This window comes from Marmota monax, unplaced genomic scaffold (genome assembly GCF_021218885.2).
Source record: "Marmota monax isolate L192 unplaced genomic scaffold, Marmota_monax_Labrador192_F-V1.1 WCK01_AAM20220418_F8-fsc00001, whole genome shotgun sequence".
Taxonomy (NCBI): Eukaryota; Metazoa; Chordata; class Mammalia; order Rodentia; family Sciuridae; genus Marmota; species Marmota monax.
The window spans coordinates 60,875,272-60,894,271 of NW_026693777.1; the positions used below are offsets into that span (position 1 = coordinate 60,875,272).

The 19,000-nt window shown below is 40.0% G+C and overlaps 1 protein-coding gene across 1 annotated transcript in view; it reads right to left on the reverse strand.

The window, feature by feature from the left end:
- Rora (RAR related orphan receptor A) overlaps nucleotides 1-19,000 on the reverse strand; it is a 675,937-nt gene that overhangs the window by 128,860 nt on the left and 528,077 nt on the right. The window lies entirely within an intron of this gene.

Genomic DNA, 19,000 nt, shown 5'->3' on the forward strand with positions numbered 1-19,000 from the left:
AGAACAATCCTCAATTTGAGTTTGTCTGATATTTACCCCCAGGTTTAGACTGGACTTTGTTGATTTTTAAACAGCCTCACGGAGCTCGATACCTAGTGTGCACCACCTAGCATAGATCAGGCATTTGATTAACGTGAATTGAACTGAATAGAAGACTAGCATTTCTTTAGCCTCTTCTACATAAAGAGAACCTGAACTGATGCCCTTGGAGAGGTGAAGTATGAAACTCAAGTTGTATGGAGACCTTCTACATGGCTGAATAAGACTGTACACAACAAAGTGTCAAATGAGGGGAACTGAGAGAGTGACCCACAGCAAGCTCAGGAGATGGATTAATCAGGGTGAGTCAGCAATATCTATGTGAGAGAAAAGTCTAGAAGCAGGGAGGGTGGAAGCTTTCTCTAGTCGTTAAGCATACTGGTTCTTCTTGACTTTGGGTTTGCTGAGCCTTAAGACTGGAAGGTATGTCAGCCCCTCTCTTCTTGTGGCTACTACTTCTCATTCTTGAGGTTTGGGGCTTACATGTGACTTCAGCAGACCTATATCATCTAAAATAGGCTTCAGCGCCACTCTAACAATACCCTGTTTGTTTTCTTCATGGCTTTGGCCAATGTTTGTAATGGTTGATTGTTTATTTCTGTATTGTCTGTCTCCCTTGGGAGCTTCTAAACTCCTTGAGGGCAAGTTTTATATATTTTATGCATCCTGGCAGCACATAGTGGTACTAAAATTACCTCATTGAACCAATGAATGAGTTGATGTTGAATGAGACTGAGAAAAGACATGATCAGCTTCTGTAGGAAGCACTGAAATGGAGGAAGAGTGAACTGAGTAGGCAGCTGGGATGCTGCCAGGCCATCCTACAGCTCACAATGGTGTCAGGTCATCCTGAGTGGGATGGCATAATGTGGGCAAAGGCCAGCAGTGTATTAGGTGTAGCCTGTCCAGAGGTACAGGTCATCCAGTAATTTTCCATCTTGGGATGGTCAATAGGGTTCATAGAATGAAGAATGATGGTGAAGAATAATGGGGGTCCATGGAGGGGCAGGAGTCACGGGAGTGGCTACATAAATTAACCCTGAGAATGTGTTCCCTGAATAACAATAACGCAAAGTTCCTGGAAGGCAAGGGTGATACCCAGTTGAACATCTCTTATGTTGCCACAAACCCAGAAGATAAAGATCATTTTAGCAAATACTTCTAGCATTTCTTCAGCCTACATAAAAGATAAAGTGAAAAACCTATGATTTTGCTATAGTATGAGGAAAGAACGGCCATTGCAGGAGGAACCTAGAACAACATCATAATGAACCTCAAGACTCAGAATGAAAAGGACCCCACAGATATCTCTAATTTTTTCCATCACTTGCTCTATGGTTACAAAGGGCAAAGTCAGGGTATACACTGCCTACGTTGGAAAGTATACATTTTCCATCCAAGTTCAATTTCAAAAGGCTAACCAAAAGGGCAGTGTTTTCTACAGAGTCTGACTGGAACTAGCCCAGTGGGAAAAGCCTTGGAAAGCATATGGCAAAAGAAAAACACAAAAAACAAAAAAACAAAAAAACTCGGAGTCCAGAGTGTGATTTAGTCACAAAAAAGCAGCACGTCTGTCTTTCTAGGTCCATATAAATAATTACAATGGTTGAACACTGCTTATTTTTCATCCAACCTAAGTAACACTTTGAAAAGGAAAGCTAGCAATGACCTGTGTGTATGGGCATCCAGGGGGGCTGTAAGCAACAGAGCTCACTGGACTCCTGGGAGGACCAAGTGCAGAGCCAGCTGACCTTCCTGTGACAAGGTAGGGGATGGGGAGCTGAAAGCATAAAGAATGTGCTGCAGTCTGGCTGGGCACAATCAGGAGCCACTTGTCAAAAGAAACTAACTTTATTTTTAGAACCACACACGCCAAACAAAACAGCTCCTCAGGAAAAACCCTCAGAGCCCCAACTGCCACCACCGGCTTCCCACAAGCCTCTCCCTCAACCACAAGCCTCACCACCTCCCCCCATCCTCCTGCTCTTGAGGCCCATTGGCTGGGTCGCGTGGGCGGAGCCAAAAAAGTCCCCCAATGAGCAGCTACATGGTCTGAAAGGGCAGGGAAACAGCCCAATGAGCATCACTGCAGAGGAGCCAATCAACTAGATGTTGCTGGGGGCCGCTGTGAGCCAATCATCAGCTGGCAGTCTGAAAGGCCACGGAAACAGCTCAATGAGCATCTCCAAGGAGCATCACTGCAGAGGAGCCAATCAGCTAGATGTTGCTGGGGCCGCTGTGAGCCGGCAGCTGGGAGTTTGCTGGGGCCCCTTCGGCTGTGGCTCTCAACAGAATGGACCAACTTCTGTTTCTGGAGGTCAGAGCAAGAGATGAAGAAGCGTGTTTGTGTTATTTCAAATCTATAGTCTTTCAACCCTCTGCGGGTAACTCAAGGATTCGTGTTCTCCTCTCTACCTCCTTAGAGACTTGGGGCAAAAAGAGCCCACTGGTCATTAGCCTGTCTAGTCCTTTTCCTTGCAAGGGGAGAAACTAATGTCTGGGGGTAGCATGACCTGTCTAATGTCACCTGGTGGATGGTGTTTGAAACAGATAAGACTTTCCAGCCCAGCTGTCTTCTCAGTTCTAAGCATCTGAGGATATTGTGAGTGACTAACCACCAAAAATGGGTTCTATTGCACATTTTGATTTTCTCTCCCATTTACTTGAATGTCTAAGCACTGTTCACCCCTACCTCAACACACATTCCTTTCATAACAACCTTTAGGTGGCCAGGGGGACAATGACAATAAGATAAAATAATAAACCAACCAATCACATTCTTACACATGTTAATAAAATGTACCCCAGGCAACTGACCTGAACTCCTATTTCCCTGCCAATCTTCAGCTCATATCAATTCATTTCCCTAACAGAAAATAGGTGTCAACTTTGTAGATGGAAAGTAATTTCCCCACAAATATTACCAGAGATGTGCTAGCTCTACTTGACAGTTTTATTATTACTTTTGTTTTAGCTAAGATGGGGAACTCCATGTTTACCAGGTAGAATGGAGAGAGAGAGAGAGAGAGAGAGAGAGAGAGAGAGAGAGAGAGAGAGAGAGAGAGAGAATTTTTAACTTCCTATTTCCTTTAATATCTGAAAAATAAACAAAACAAAACAAAAAGAGCAAGTATGTTGGCCTTATGCTGAGTATGGCCAAGGGCAACTTCCTGGGATCCTGGCTTTCCTCCCCATCACCCACCCATAAACTTTCAGATCCTGAAATTCAGTGTGGGTTGAAGCAAGTTACTGGGTGGCATGTGAAGAGCCACCTCAGAGGTGGGCAGTGGAGGCAACTTGGCAGGGCTGGCTGTAACCATGGGTTATCAGCTCCCAGCCAGCTGGGGCCAAGTTAACTGGTTTTACTCTTCTGGGGATTTAACTGCTTTTATAAGAACCTAATAATCTAACTAGTTCACCTTTAGACAAGAAAACTAGACAATACAATGATAATCAAGACTATTTTATTCCTAGCCACTTCTATATAGGGGCTACTATATATATTCTACTACTCATGTATTTTCCAAGGGGTTAAATAGTCTTTGGACTATTCAGGGTAATATGCAAAATTTCCAGTTAAGTTTGAATTTCAGATAAACAACCAATAACTTTTTAGTATAAGCATGTTCCAAATATTGCATAGGACATACTGTTAATCGATTCTGAATTCACTTAACCAGCAGTTTATTTATCATTCAGATTATTTTTTCCTTTCTTCTTTTCTGATCTTTCAGCGGCTTAATTTTAGGAACCCTATTAGAGGGTAGAGAGAGAAATATAACTCAAGAGCATTGGATGTCCTACTTATCATTAGCTGAGGCGCAAGTTTTGGTAAGGGAGAAATTTGATACTTTGAGCTCAAAATGGTAATTATCTTCATTCTCCCTATTGCAATATAGATAGCTGTAAACTGATGTTTTCCAGAGTTTTGGTTTTATAGACCAGTAAAATGTAAAAAGAAAGGGAAAAAAATCAAAATTATGAGAAGATCAACATTCTGTTGCCACGTTTAAATTTTATTGAAAAAAAATGCTTAAAAAAAACACAGCTGCCATCTTCAATTACCATTAGTTCATAAAAGAAGCATTTCAACACTCCAAAACTAGGAAGTGCACAAACTAAAGAACAATACTTCTTATAAAGTCTGAAGCCTTAAAAACTGTTGCCCTCATTTTCTTGAAAACTTCCTGGTATTCTGGTCTGGCCCGGGGAGTGAAGACCACCCAGGCCAACTTGTACCATTGTAGCACCTGTAAAATGACAAGAGTGAGACTGTGCATTTTATAGGATTGTGCTGGTAGGAGAAAATCACAGAGCACCTTTTAGTAATGGAAAAAGAAGGTGAACATAAGGCAGTTTGAATTTTGATGACCTTCAATTAATATCTACAGTATTTTACACGTGAGATGCATATTATCTGTGTGGAAGTTATAATGGGATTTTTCACAAACCATAAAGCCTTTCCTCTACTTATACTATATAGAAAAGCTTTTCTACATTCCGTTTGGAGCACAGCCCAATCTTTGAATTCTTCATTTCTATCTCTATAAAATGAATGCTTCAAGAACTGGATAATATGACACTGAACTTAAATAGCCTCCTTCCTAAGAGAGTTCAGAGGTCTTTGAAAGTACTGGTAATTAAGTCTCATGGCACCTGTGAGCTGGCAGAATGTGTGACCCCAGCTGAGAAGTGTTGGATATTTGCCAAAAGGGAGGTATAGTTTGTAGCAGTGCTAGGAGTCCAAGTCCCCAAGTTCATATTTTCTACCCTTCCCATACATTCTCCACAAGTGAAAGATTCCATAGGAAAGTGGAGAACTGCCTGAAATTGCTGAGTAATTAATAGGAGCCACAATTAAAATCAATTGCCTAACTCTAAATTCTAAATGTAGTTTCTTTTTTCCTTCCCCAACCTAAGAAATGTACAGAAGGTCATTTTTATCAGAGAAACTCTTCTTTAAATAATATTGAAATTCAACTTCATTTGCTATGGAGAGAGTCAAACTAGTGTTTACTAATGATTCCTGAATATTCCTTCCTTCTCCCCATGTCTGAAAAGTTGGAAACTGGGTACCCTTCCCAAGGGCTCTTTGAAGCAAAAACAAAACAAAACAAAAAAAACGCTATTAAATGTACATATACATACTAAAACACATGTTAGTATATACATTTAAAATATGAAAAATAGGGGCTGGGGATGTGGCTCAAGTGGTAGCGTGCTTGCCTGGCATGCGTGCAGCCCGGGTTCGGTCCTCAGCACCACATACAAACAAAGATGTTGTGTCCGCCGAAAATTAAAAAAAATAAATTAATATTAAAAATTCTCTCTCTCTCTCTCTCTCTCTCTAAAAAAATATGAAAAATAGTTCTAACTTTTCACAAAGATACTCTCTAAGTCAGGGCATGTGGGGAGGAGAGCCTCTTGTTTGTTTGTTTTTTCTTTTTTTTGTAATGATAGAGTTTTAAAATAATTGTAATAGTTCATTACTTTTAGAATAAATTTTAAAAAACCAAAGATCCAAAACAGTTCATGCCCATTAAAATATCACCTCCACTTGGATTCTAGAGAGGCCATTTAGTTACTTGGTACTAGTTCTCTACCTGACCCACCCTCCATGACCTGGGAAATTCTGTATCATTTGGCGAATCCAGACATTGTCTTCTGAGACAAAGTGTGCTACCATTTTTTATCTCTCAACACCCCAGCTCTTTCATAATTACTGAAGCTTGGGTATTTCCCCTCCCCTCCAGCCCTATTTAATATCAGCTTGTTTTCATTTCTCTCTCTTTGTTGTTTGCTTTACTGATTCTGACATGATTTTTTTTTTCCCCTAGGTTCAAGTGAATAGGAGACAGATTTTGGCTTTCATTCCAGAATGATATTTCACAGAAAGACAACTCTTGTTCCAGGTACTTGATAAACATCTCACTAACTAATTTCTTGCTCTTTTCTAAGTGATTAACATTTGGGTTAGCAAATCCAGAGCCCTTCAGACGCAATTTGCCTCCCACACAACAAGTAAGCTAATGAAACCCATGAAACACAGCCTGGTCCTCCGCATCCCTTTAATGGCTTCTGTCACCTAGGCCAAGCTGCGGCCACCATGACTCTGCACATCCATGTGCTGCCTCAGGGCAAGCAGAACAATGCAAATGACTGTGGCCCTCAAATTGCAATTTAAGGATAGTTGTTAGGTGATGTTCTTCCCATAAATTTCTTTCCCTTAGCCACCAAATTTGAGGATAATGTGCCATTTTCACTTATTTTAGTGGGAAGAACATTAAACCTTAGGGTGATGGTAGCGTATTGCTGAATTATGTGTTTTAGGCTGACTAGAATAAATTACTTTTTGGTGGGGAGGAAGGAGAAAGAGGAACATTGAATCCAAGAAAAATTAGATTCAAAAAGCTAGATTTGGGTTTTAGGTATAAAAAATAGCCACAATTAACAATATAATAATTAAACTGTGGGATATTACAATTTTTAACAAGGTATTTCTTGGCAGGCATATTCAAAATCTGTATACTTGGTTTTTAATTGAATTTGCTTCTCTTGAGTAAAAAGATGCTTTCTACAACCAGAAACTATGGTATTTAAAGGGGAAAGAACACTTTTAAAGGCAAGAGCATTCAAGTCTTCTTGGATGGAGGAGCTCTCATCAAAGGATGCTACTTGGATTGATGGAAATGAATCAGAGGTGTGGAGGCCTTCCATTACCTTAGAAACAGAAACATGCTAAAATCATCAGGTAAATGAATTGGACAAAGTGCATTCAAAAATATGTACAAAATACTGTACACTGGTCTTGGCCCAGAAATATCCTCTGCTGTGCTCAGCCTAAGTCAACTCCCAGAATGACTGACTGAATTTTAGGTCCTTCATTTGCAAATCTGGCTCTCTCTCTCTGTTTGTGGTTATGGAATCTGTTGCTGTTAAGAGTTGTCATTTTCAGAGGCTGGGGTTGTAGCTCAGTGCTCGAGTGCTTGCCTGGCACGTGTGAGGCACTGGGTTCGATCCTCAGCACCACATCTAAATCAATAAATACATTACAGGTATTGTGTCCATCTACAACTAAAAAAAAAAAAGAATTGTCATTTTCAAACACCAAAACCTTTCTTTAGGTTAAATATTCCCTCTGTCCATTTCTCTGATGGACCCTTGAGGAAGTACATATGCAACATCATCCTATCTTCTAGAAGAACGGGAGCCAGAGCTGCTGACCCAGCCCTTGCAGAGACTTTTACCAGCTTTCTATCTATCTGTGTTCTTCTCAATATGTCTTCCCAGGCTTGGAATGACAGGGTGAAACAATTCCACCCCATTACTCTTGGAAGAGTGGTGCTCATTCCCCTGGCTCAAATGTGGCTAATATTGGGAAAAAGAATGAAAAGGAAGGAAAAACTAAACCCTGAGGAAAAGAAAGTAGTTACTTCCCCAGAAAACCCAGAAATCTGCCCTTTGGAATAAATTAACCAAAAGTAGAAAGTGATACCTCTCTGGACTTAGAAGAATACAATAATTCCCACTAAAAATAGAGCATAATCAAAGATGGCTAAGGAAAAGGATACCTACCATATATGTGGTTGAAAATTTGGAATTCAGAGAGCAGTTAAAAGAAACATGCAAAATATCGTCAAATCATATCATCTTAGCTAAATGAAACCATTGGTAACATCTAGGGATTATTGTTCTCAGAACTGGTTTTTATTTTTTTCATTTTTTTCTGAATTTTTACCTAACTGAGATTCTGTACACAGAATTTCACATATTACTTTTTTTGTTCAATCATCAAAAGTATTTTCTCATGCATTTAATTTTTTAAACAATATTCTTAATGACAGCATGATTTTCCATCATATGACTATTATAATTTGATAATTTTCCTGGTGTTGAACACTCATGATGTTTATAATTTTAGCCATTATAAATAGTACTTAAATAAATGTGATTTTTGTGTGCATAAATCTTAGCATTCCAAATGATTTCCGAAGAATAATCTACCAGAGGTAGTATTTCTGGAACAGAGAGTATCCTCATTTTTCAGGACTTTAATATATATTACCCAGAAAGTTGTATCAATTTATCTTTACACTGTATATAAATATAATCTTGAACCTCTGACTGTATTGATTAATGTCATTTTAAAAATCATTGCTGTTTTGTTAGGTCTCTGATATTTAGCTTTGTATTCACTGGTGAGGCTTGGGCTGAATATTGTTCCCAGACCAATAAGCTATCTGTATGCTGTCTTCAATGAATTGTCAGTTCCTGACCTTTGTCTAGTTCTTCCTTAATGTATAGTAACACTATTTTTTTTCCTTAATTTTTGAAAACATACATCATTTTACCAGTTTGCTTCTTGTCTTCTAATTTTTTTTGAGTGCTGGGGATTGAAACCAGTGACTAACTAGGAAAGCACTATACCTCTGAGTTATACCAGCAGCTCTTGTTCTCTGATTTTACAATCATTTTTTGAATATAGAAAATTCATATTTCTCCATATTCTCATATATTGATTTTTAACTATGTGATTTCTTTCATTGCTCTAAAATAAAGGAAATCTGCAGACAGTTAGATAAATATGCAGAATTATATTCTTCTACTTGTTTAATTTAAAAATATTATTTCTTTAATTCATCTAGAACTTAATTTGTTATATGATACAAGAAAAATTTATTTTTCTTTGATAAGCTAAAAATAATCATGGCATCATTTGCTGACCACACAGCCCCCACAGCTTACATATGTAGTCTGTTTATACCTTGCAAGATTATGTTTGGGGTTTTCTTTCAACATTTTACTGATCTCTTTCCTGATTTTTTTTTTTTTTTACCAGTAGCTTCTCCAACCCAAATTCATTTTTTTTTTCCTTTTTGGATAAGTTTTTTTTTTTTTCAAAGCTATTCTTATACTGGTTTCTTTCAACTTAAAAGGTGGCCAAGATGACATATCAGAAGGTTGTCTAAAATTACTGGAGAAAGAGAGTCTTTAAAGTTTTAGGTCTTAGGTGAAAATGGTACAGTGTAAGCTCTTCTGTCCATGAAGGGTGGGGTTCCTGCTATGACACAGAAAATCAGAAAGGACTTTCTTGGTTTCCTGATATTTGTAGGAACAGCAATAAAAAGAAGAAGAATTCAGTATCTTTTGGTTCATCTTCAGAAAAGAAATTTTCCAGCAAGAAGATTGAGACATTTAATGTTAAAAGATCACCATTGCTTGGGCTTCTAGGGCACCAGTAAAGATATCAACCCATGAATCTGTAGAAAATTGCCAGAAACTGTCACAAAACAGAAAATAAGAGAAAGTCTGAATTATAATGGTCCTGTTAGAATTCTTCAAAGCATGACTGAATAACCTTGTTTTGTTTTTAAAGCTTGTTAACAGAAGCTATCTTAGGGTGATGGGTTCATAGATGAATTTTTTTTCCTTTGTTTTTACTGTATTTCCATCTTTCCCCCTAAGTTGCATAAAATTTTTGTTTTCTCCATAATGGTCTATTAACTAACTTCTGGAATATAGTATTTGAAGCTTCAGTCCCAAGAAGTGTGGTGTTACAATAGAAAGTGGATTTTCTATTTCTTCACCTCTTTCCTTAATAGACACAGCAACACTAAAACTCATCTCATTAGAAGAGATTTTGTGAAAATGAGACAGGACATTTCTAAACCAAGTGCTTTCCTCTGAATAAGATTTAACCCAAAACGAGGTTGGGGACTGGAAGAAGGTATGAAAAAAAGCTACCTCTTAAAATTGCTATTTCGAAAACTAATAGGAATCCCTCTGCAATGTCTTTTCCCCTGCCCATGACAACCAAGGATTGATACACCTTGCATGTTAAAAAGAAACAGGTTCTAAGTACGTACTCAATGGAAATAATTATTTTTTCCTGTAAATTCCCTTTTTATGATACAATGGCCACATTTTACTGTCTTGAAGATTCCCATTTCTCTTTAATGGTCTCTACCTTCTTCTTTTTAATCGTTCAGCTCTCCTTTAGTACATCATTCTCTCTGGCTGACCAACAGTGATGAGGGTCAGAGTCATGGGCGATTTACTGTGTCTGGTTTGGTCTGCCTCAAGAAAAGCTGAACTGTGCCTCACTTTCAAAATTAGTCACTTTAAGTATAAGTGACGAGCAGCCTCGGTGGCAATGATTTTGTCATAGTAAGCATTTGAGAATACCTGCTGCCTTTTATCTGCCCCTCACCCCAGCAAGCAAGTTTATCTTTGCTCTCAAACCATAAGCAGCCCTTTGTATTTCCTTTCCATGCCACATTGAAAAGAAATAAAACCGAAGTGCCATGCATGTCAATTAAATGCATAAACAAGTAATAGTCCATTTCCCCTTTAAATCTTTCATGCTTGTTTTCCTTTCTTAGAATAACACTTAAAAGCCATCAAAGCACCCACAGGACCAGCACCTCTTCATTCCAGGGGTGCAGAGTGGCGGGGTAAGGGGAACTTTCGGCATGTCAAGTCTCTGTTCTACAGCACATGGCTGCATAATTTTGGAACAAGGCTTCCAATGGATACCCCTGTGAGATGGGGAAACTTCCTGATGCTCAGAGACTGTCAAGGCCAATGTGCCTTTCAGGTAACTGCCTAAGATTTTGAACACTCAAACTGTAAAAAAAAAAAAAAAAATTGAGCTGGTCAGATCCTCACCACTGCCCTTTCTGCTAAATATAGAAGAGTTGTCATCGGGTTGCACAATTTGCAGCTATACCTCCACGGGAAGGGAGGTGAGCACCCGCCTTGAGTCTCTGATGATTGAAATGCTTAGGGTTGAGCTGACTGACCCTCACCCAGGAGTTGTGAGGAGCCAGGCAAGGGGTAAGAAGAAAAAGGGGTCTTAACTTTGGTCAAATATGATATGGGGGTCTGCAGGGATAGTATTTGCTTACAAGCTCATTAAACATCTATAACTAGGAGGAAAAGACCCAGAGAAGGAGCCGTATTCTAGGAGGCTGCTCAGGGCACCTCCTCTCCCACTGCTCTAGGAAAGAACATGGTCCAGTGGAAAAAGACTACAAGATGTGGAGTCCTATAGTCCTGGGTCTGCATCCCTGTTTTACCACCCATGTTTGAAATTGAGTCAGTTACTTAACTTTGCTGAGCTTGAGGATCCTTATATGTAAAATGTAGGCAAAATAATAGTTCCTTCCCAGCAATATTAGGATTTATACTAGGGTTAAAGCAAATGGCACTACTACTAGGCACTCTCCCCCTCCTCTCTGTTTAGGGAATTCACATAAGCCCCCTGGACTCCAATTGCTTCTCTCTTAGCAAGTCCTATTGGTTCTACTTGCAGAACTTATCTAGAATTTATAAACATTTCTCTATTTTCATTGCTCCCACATCAACACCAGCCACTGCATCTCTTGCCTAGGTCATTGCTATGCCTCCGAACTAGTTTCCCTCTTTCTGTTTTTAAGCCATCTACAACTCTTCTCTGTACAGCAAGAGAGAGGACTTTTAAAAATGGAAATCACATCATGCTACCTCCCTTGCCTAAAACCCTCCAATGGTTTCTTACTGGACTTGGAATGAAATCCTAAATCCTCACCACAGCCTCCAAAGTTCCATGTGACCCAGTCCCTGCCTGCCTCTTTCCTCTGACTTCACCTGCTGTTGCTATGTCTTCTACTTGAATTTATTTTCAGATGCACTGGTCTTTGGTCATTCCCAGGGTAGGATCAATCTTTTTTCTCTACCTCAGGGCCTTTTCACTGACTGTTTCCATAACCCGGAAGAAGCTTTTTCTAGATTCTCCTAGAGTTGAAAACTTCTTAACAGATAGGTCAAACATTTTCCTCCTAAATTTTGTCTTCCCTGACCTAGTTACTGTCACAGCCCTGGTTTATTTTCTTCATAGCACTTGTCACTATATGAAATTATCTTCAATCTTGCTTATCTGTTTATTTTTTGTTCCCTTTAGGAATGTGAGCTCCAAGAAAGAAGGGAACTCTGTTTTTCATCCCTGAATAAGCTTGGACCAATGCCTACTGCAGAGTCGACACCCGGAAACTATCTGGTGAATGAATTCTGAATAAATACATATTGTGGAGTAATAGTATTTTCCTGAGAGCTGATGACTAGATTTTAAAATCTTTGTCCTTTCCATGTCTAGGGATCCTATGACTCTTTGAAGAGAAAGACTGAATCTCAGATCAATTTTAAAGATATGCAGTCAGAAAATTTTCAAATACTCGACATGGAGTAAGTAAATCGTACTAAATGTACCAAGTAGAAATACTTCCGATATCTGCTTTCATAAAAGATAAGTAATTGTAATATTTGCATGTAGATTTTTTTTTATAAATAAAGGAATTCTTTCAAATCATTTAGTTGTTTTTTTTTTTTAATTCTTTTAAGTGGCTGCTAGTTTCTCTGAGAAATCCCATTTACAGATCATTTATCACACCCTTTCTTCACAGGTCTTGGTGAGAAAAGTGACCTACAATATAACACATCAACTAAAAGAATCGGCTCAGGTAAGGTCTGGCTGTGGGTGTGTGCTCTTCAGCTCCGGAAATTCTCCATTGCACAGTGCCGTTCGCACGTGGGAGCACTTCTGGTGCTGTGCTCTAAGAGGAACACTGTGCAAACTGGATCACATCCCAGGGAAGGAAGTGGAAACCATGTGAGGAAAGAATAGAAGAAACTTTCTTCTAGGGGAGGAGACTCAAGACCTGATTGTCAAGTGTTTGCTTTTCTCTTAGCAAGTCCTATTGGTTCCAGCTCCAGAACATATATCCAGAGTGGATCAATGCATGAAAAGACAGATTCTGTGCTGGTCTCTGGGACAAATCCAGAACCAGTGAGTACAAACTACTGCAGGGCCATTTGGACTCAGTAAATGAGGGGAATTTCCAACAGTGTGATTTCTTACCTAAGTAATGCTATGGTTGGGAATAGTTTAGTGAGCAGGTACCGTCTCTGGACAGGCAAACTTTAGTTGATAGTGTCTTTCCTATAAGGATTCCTCTTATTGTAGGTGGGCAGCATGTACACTTCTAGCAAATTCTCACTGAGATCTTTTTGTGCATTCTAGGCTGGCTAGCAGGGGCCCAAATTATGTGCTTTGTGTTACACAGTATTCTTTTTAACATAATGTGTGAAATATGATGAGTCTCTTATTAATGAATTAGGCCCAGAAAACTTTGAATTTCAAAAGTTAACGTAGAATCTCAAAGATCCATGGTTTTATATTCTGACCTGGAAGGAAGCAAGTTAGGCTCTTTCCTACCTAAGAGATTTCTTATCTGGAAGGCTACTACAGTTAACAGTGGGGTCAGGGACAGAAGGCTAATGGGATAATGGTGTATTAGTCCACCTTTCTCTCTGTGAATTTTCTACCTATCCTTTCTAGCAGGGGTGACTGGTAACTCTAGGCAGAAGCTGACCCTCTTGAGTCTGACCCCTCTTTTCTCCCTCTTTCCTTCCTCTGCCTTTCATTAGAATTCCTAGGAGCCTTCGAATGCTTAGCATGAAAATGAGCCCATTTTATTTTTGGAACCCACAGAGGCAGCCTTGAGGGGAGTTATTGTGTTGCTTTTAGCAGCTAAACAAAAAGGTGTGAAATCATTTGCTGGCTGTTCTAGAATGAGAAAAAATAAATAAAAAACTGAGAAGGAAGGTTCAGGACAGTGTGTGGCAACTTAGAAGCAACCTCGTGACTGGGGCTTCTCTGAGACTTATTAGTAACCAAAGTGGCTTCGGGAATGTCTGCATTTTTCTCACCTTCCCCAGAAGTTACTAGAATAGCACAGAAAGCACTTCGATTTTTTTTTTAATGATTCATTTTGCAATACTATTTCCATGTTGCCTTAAAAAAGACTTAGGGAAGGGACTAGTTTGAGAAAATGTCTTGCAGCCTTAGTAACATTTCCATACAGGGAGGTTGAGGGAGAGATAAAGGACTATTTCATCAAACTCTGAAGAAGGGAATGTTTTGAGGGACAGAATAAGTCTTCAACCAGGCCTTGAATGACCTAAACACCTAACAGTGTTGAGACACAAAAACAAACCTGAGGTTGTTACCTCACGCTGATGACCTTCCTGGGAGCTGTTCTGGGAAGGCTGAGGGTCCCAGATACATATCTCTTAGAAAAGTATCCTTTTTTTTTGAAGTGTCTCTTCACTTTCAATTGGAATTTTTTATATGGAATTTTTTTTATAATTATAGACTTTTTGAAACTGCAGAATATTAAAATATGCACAGACTTGGAAAATGCATCCTTATTATGAAGATTTCGCAATTGTTTCCATTTAGTCCATTCTACTTGAGTTTTTTTTTTTTTAGTTATAGAGGTCACAATACCTTTATTTTATTTTTATGTGGTGCTGTGGATGGAACCCAGTGTCTTCCTAATGTGAGGTGAGCACTCTACTTCTGAGCTACAATCCCAGCCTACTACTTGAGTTCTTTTTAAGAAGAACTTTTTAAGAAGAATGTTATGGTTGTGTTCTTCTGGCTCCCATGTTTCTTCATTTTGAAGAGGCAAGCCATGTTAAGCTGCTGGTGGTGTGTCCTTCCACCCTGGGCCTTCACGGAGGCCTGACCACATAGCCACCTTTCTTAATGAACATGGCCGTGGGAGCATGTAGTGACCTGGCAGCAGTGACTGGAGACCCCCATCATGCAGTGGGTGAACAGTGGGCCTGTCTTATTCTGGGGGCTAAGCCTCTTTTTATCCAGCACTCAAGGCCAGAATTATAGTATAATAAAATAGCAGGACCCTTTCACAGCACTATTTAATTGATTAATCCACAGAACACGTACTATTGATTTCCTACTGGTTGCCAGGGCTTATGATATGTGCTGAGATAACAGTGAGTCTCACATAGACAAATGGCCATTAAAACCACTGTAATACCAAATTTGTTTGTGGGAAGGAATTGTCTTTGCCTAGGCAAATTCTGTGAGAAGCTAACTTTGAGGATATACCGTGGTAGGAATCAAGACGACCGAGCGGAGCAGGATAGTGGGGTGAGAGTGGAGAAAGGAGGGTAGTTAATTAACTAGGAATCTCAGGGGAGGAAAGAAGACAGATAGGAATGGAAAAAGGACAAAGGAGGACAATGGAAGTGACTAGAGGGGGGGAAAATCTATGGTGCTTCCGACTCTGGAACATTCTGACAACATAGCCCCCAGAGATCAACTTCAAGTAGTTGTGCTTCTGTGAAAGACATCCATTTTTTCCTACCATCCTCTTCTCCCCACCCAGTACAATGTCCCAGGAAACTTTTTTTTTCTTTTCTTAAGCAAGGGTCTGATTTCATAATGTGTGTGTACATGGATATATATAGATAAATGTATCACACACACACATACTTATGTATACGAGCCTTCTCATAATCCAAAACAAATCAATGGAAAGCAGAAGTTCAGCACAAGAGGTGACCATGAAACACAACCTTGGGTGCCTGCCCCTTACCCTCTCAGACCTAGGAACTCTCCAAAACCCTGGTGGGACCTTGGCTTTTCAACTGGGATGTGCATTGAAGGGCATCTCAGAGACACACAGAACTTACTTAACACCAGGACGATGAACTTATTGTTTCACTGTTTTACACAGTAGGTTCTAGAGAACATCATGGTCACCCCTACAAATTCCCACTTCCCATTCAGATATAGGCTACCCTTGCTGAACAAAACCTAGGGACAGGAGCAATAAAGGGAAGCTCATGAGTGGATACACAGGTTCAGAAAGAGCCACCTCCAAGTCCCCAGTAATGGCATAACTATTCCCCAGTAATTTTCTTACTAGTTGCTATTTGTTTTGTCCTGGTTCTTATTTTGAGTAAGAACCCATTGCTCCTCAGAAGTAAAAACAATATAATAATCATTTGTTTATTTGCTCCCTACTCGAAGACCCAGGATGACAAGGGTGGATTGCACACGGGGCGTGGGCATCAGAAACTGGAAAGCCTCACCCTGCCTGGCCTGTCAGGCTCGTATGCTTGGGCAAGCCACATAGCTCCTTGGGGACTCCATTTCCTCACCCAATGGTAATGACCAGCTTCACAGGGTGGCTGTAGAACTTAATTAAGGATTGAGAAGGAGGCAGAAAATACACAGTGCTGCATAAACGAAAAGATTTTCATTCATATTTGTTTTTGAGCTCAGTAACTTGTGATAGTATCTATACCCGGAAGATAAGTCTAGCTAGTCTTGTCCAAAAATTATTCACTTGTTATTGACTGGGAATGGGACATGTTGTTTTTCCTTTTGTTCTAGTACATTCTGTGGTCCTTGCTACTAACTTTGTGTATATGGCTTACTAACTGTAGATCTCAGTTTCCTTGGTCACCAGGATGTTCTCTATGGTTTCTCCATACTCAGATATGCTGTGGTGGACTAATCTTTTTGCTTGGTCTCTCTATCCCTGAACCATACTCAGATTCGACGTTGGTTGGTGGCATCCAGCTTGTGAGTGAACCCATAGGGTAACCCTCTGAGTCAGAAAAGGAAGATACTTTGGGATTCCTCAACTCTGCCAGGATCATGGGTCCCCACCTCTCTACTGAGTGATTAGAAGGCCTTGGCAGATTCAGTCAGTGTCTCAATTGCTAAGTATTTACTGAGTGAAATGAGCAAAAGGACTACTGGTCCCGAAGCAAAGAGAGAAAAGCTGAGAGCATAAAACTAGCCAAAAGGGTGGGTTGAATTACTTCCTTGAAAGCCTTATTATTCCTATCATATTTTTTAGTTTTTTTTTTAATTATAGAGGCTCTCCTTGTACTGGAGAGAGTCAAGGACCATAATTGTTCAGAAAGAGAAAAGAACTCAATGCCTTATCCCCAAGAAGTACTCAAAACCCTCCTGTGAAGCGTTTATTATTGAGAGGAATAGATGCCAGAGGATACCCATTACTTAAATAAAGCCTCTTCTGTACCCTCAACAGACATGACCAATAAATTCCCTCAGCCTGGCACAGCAGTGTTCAGAACCCTCAGGCTCACTGGGCAGCTGGGTGAGCCTCAGGGATTAGGTGAGGAGGAGGGAGAGCGAGGTGGCTATTGCAGGTTGCCATGCCAGGTGGCTGTTGAGAGGTGTGGGGTCATCAAGGCTTACACAAGGAGAATGGAGATCACAGGCCAAAGGGGAGAACAGGATGCTGACTTTGGCCAGCTTAGCATGGGGCAGATGGAGGGAGGTGACAGAAAGAAGGAGAGAATGTGTTTTGGAAAGCACAACAGTGTCTCATTTGTGTGCAAGTGAGCATGCAGGTGCCTTCCAAGTAGGATCCCGAAGAAGATACAGATAAATTGAAAGTTTGATATGTAATAAAGTACTATCTACTTTAAACATGTATAAACATAAGAAAGAACTTGGCATTGGTAGAAAAAGATGCATATCCTGATTACATTAATATGGGATGCATTGTTAATAGAGGTTGAGTGTTCTTTATCTGAAGTGCTTGGTACCAGAGGAGTTTGGGATTTCAGATTTTGGAATATTTGCATATACATAATCAGCTATCTTAGAATGGGACCCAAGTCTATACACAAAAATTCATTTATGTAGAAGGTGATTTTCTATAATATTTTTAGTGTAGCATTTTTGACTGTGACCTTTCACATGAGACCAGGTGTGGAATTTCCCATTTGGGGCATCTTTCTGGACTTTAAGAATCACAAAAATAATTTTGGAACTTCAACCTTGGGTGTCTACAGATGATTTTCATAGGAAACTGTGGCTAAGGAAATGTTGGGACGGATAATTTTTTTTTTCCAACCAAAGCATTATAACTGGTCTCCTTTATTCCTGGGGTAAATTTTCTGTTTCAGCTCTACTATAGAAAAATGTCACATATTACAGATTAAACACAGAAACCAGCTACTCATGGAGGGAAATATAGCATGTTCTGAGAGGGGCAGATATGGACACATGTCTGTCATGAAATCTGATTTTAATCATCCTTTGAAAAATAGCCTTTCTGTAAGGAAAAGTTGTCATTGTTGTATCTCACAGACAGTTCTCAGTTTTTAAGGGTTAATTTGACCTGCTTTGATGATGGAAATAAAAGACACTGTGGAAATATCCTTTTCATTCTAGGAAGCTTCCCCCGACCTTTTTCTGGGCTATAGAGGGAAGAAGCTTTTAGCTACTCCCTGTGTATTTTATATTGAATAGATGGAAGAGCGAGATGCAGAGCAAGTTAACTCTAACCTGCATGCTGTAGCTTAACTACCCAGCTGGTAAAGAAGGCAAATGAATTGTTAGCTATGAACGGTTTCTCAATCTATATCCCACTCTGAGGTCAACTGGCATCACAGGTGCATTTGGCCACGAGGCCCTCGTAATCTCAGAAGCAGATCTGGCTGCCAAGTCCAAGTTGCCATGACTCTGAACATAGTATAACATTCCCACTCCAAGCCAGGGCCTGTAACTCTTGCGACTGTTCAGCTGAGGGCCCTTCTTGGTACCATTCTGACTCACACACACTGGCCACAGTCATGGAGCAGGTGAAGGACTTAAGTGTCACTAAGTTGGTTTCCAGTTGCTTCCAGGAAAAAAAAAAAAAAATCCATGGCCTATAAGATTCTTGCTCCTGATCCATGGCACTCTTTCCCTGTGTTCACTGGCCCCGAAGAGGAGATCCAACCACTGCTGTCTTGGCTGTAAGTGCTCTCTCTCATACTTTGAGGGGCTCAGAGACAAACAGAAACCTAGGGACATGAGTGCTCTGGAGACAAAGTATAGAAAAAAAAAACTACATGAAAAATCTGCCAGGCATCTCAGCCCTGACATGCCACTTCTGACTCTTCCAACTTCAGAACATTCTGTTTTAGGAGTTGTCAATCAACCCGACATCATATGCTAGTTTTACCATGTTGATACACATCGACCAGAAAGGAAGCCAAAAGGAAGGCTCTGCCACCATAGCTACCTTTGGCAAAGCCTCGGATCATTCTGGATCCCAACCCTGGACATTTTCCCTACTGTGCT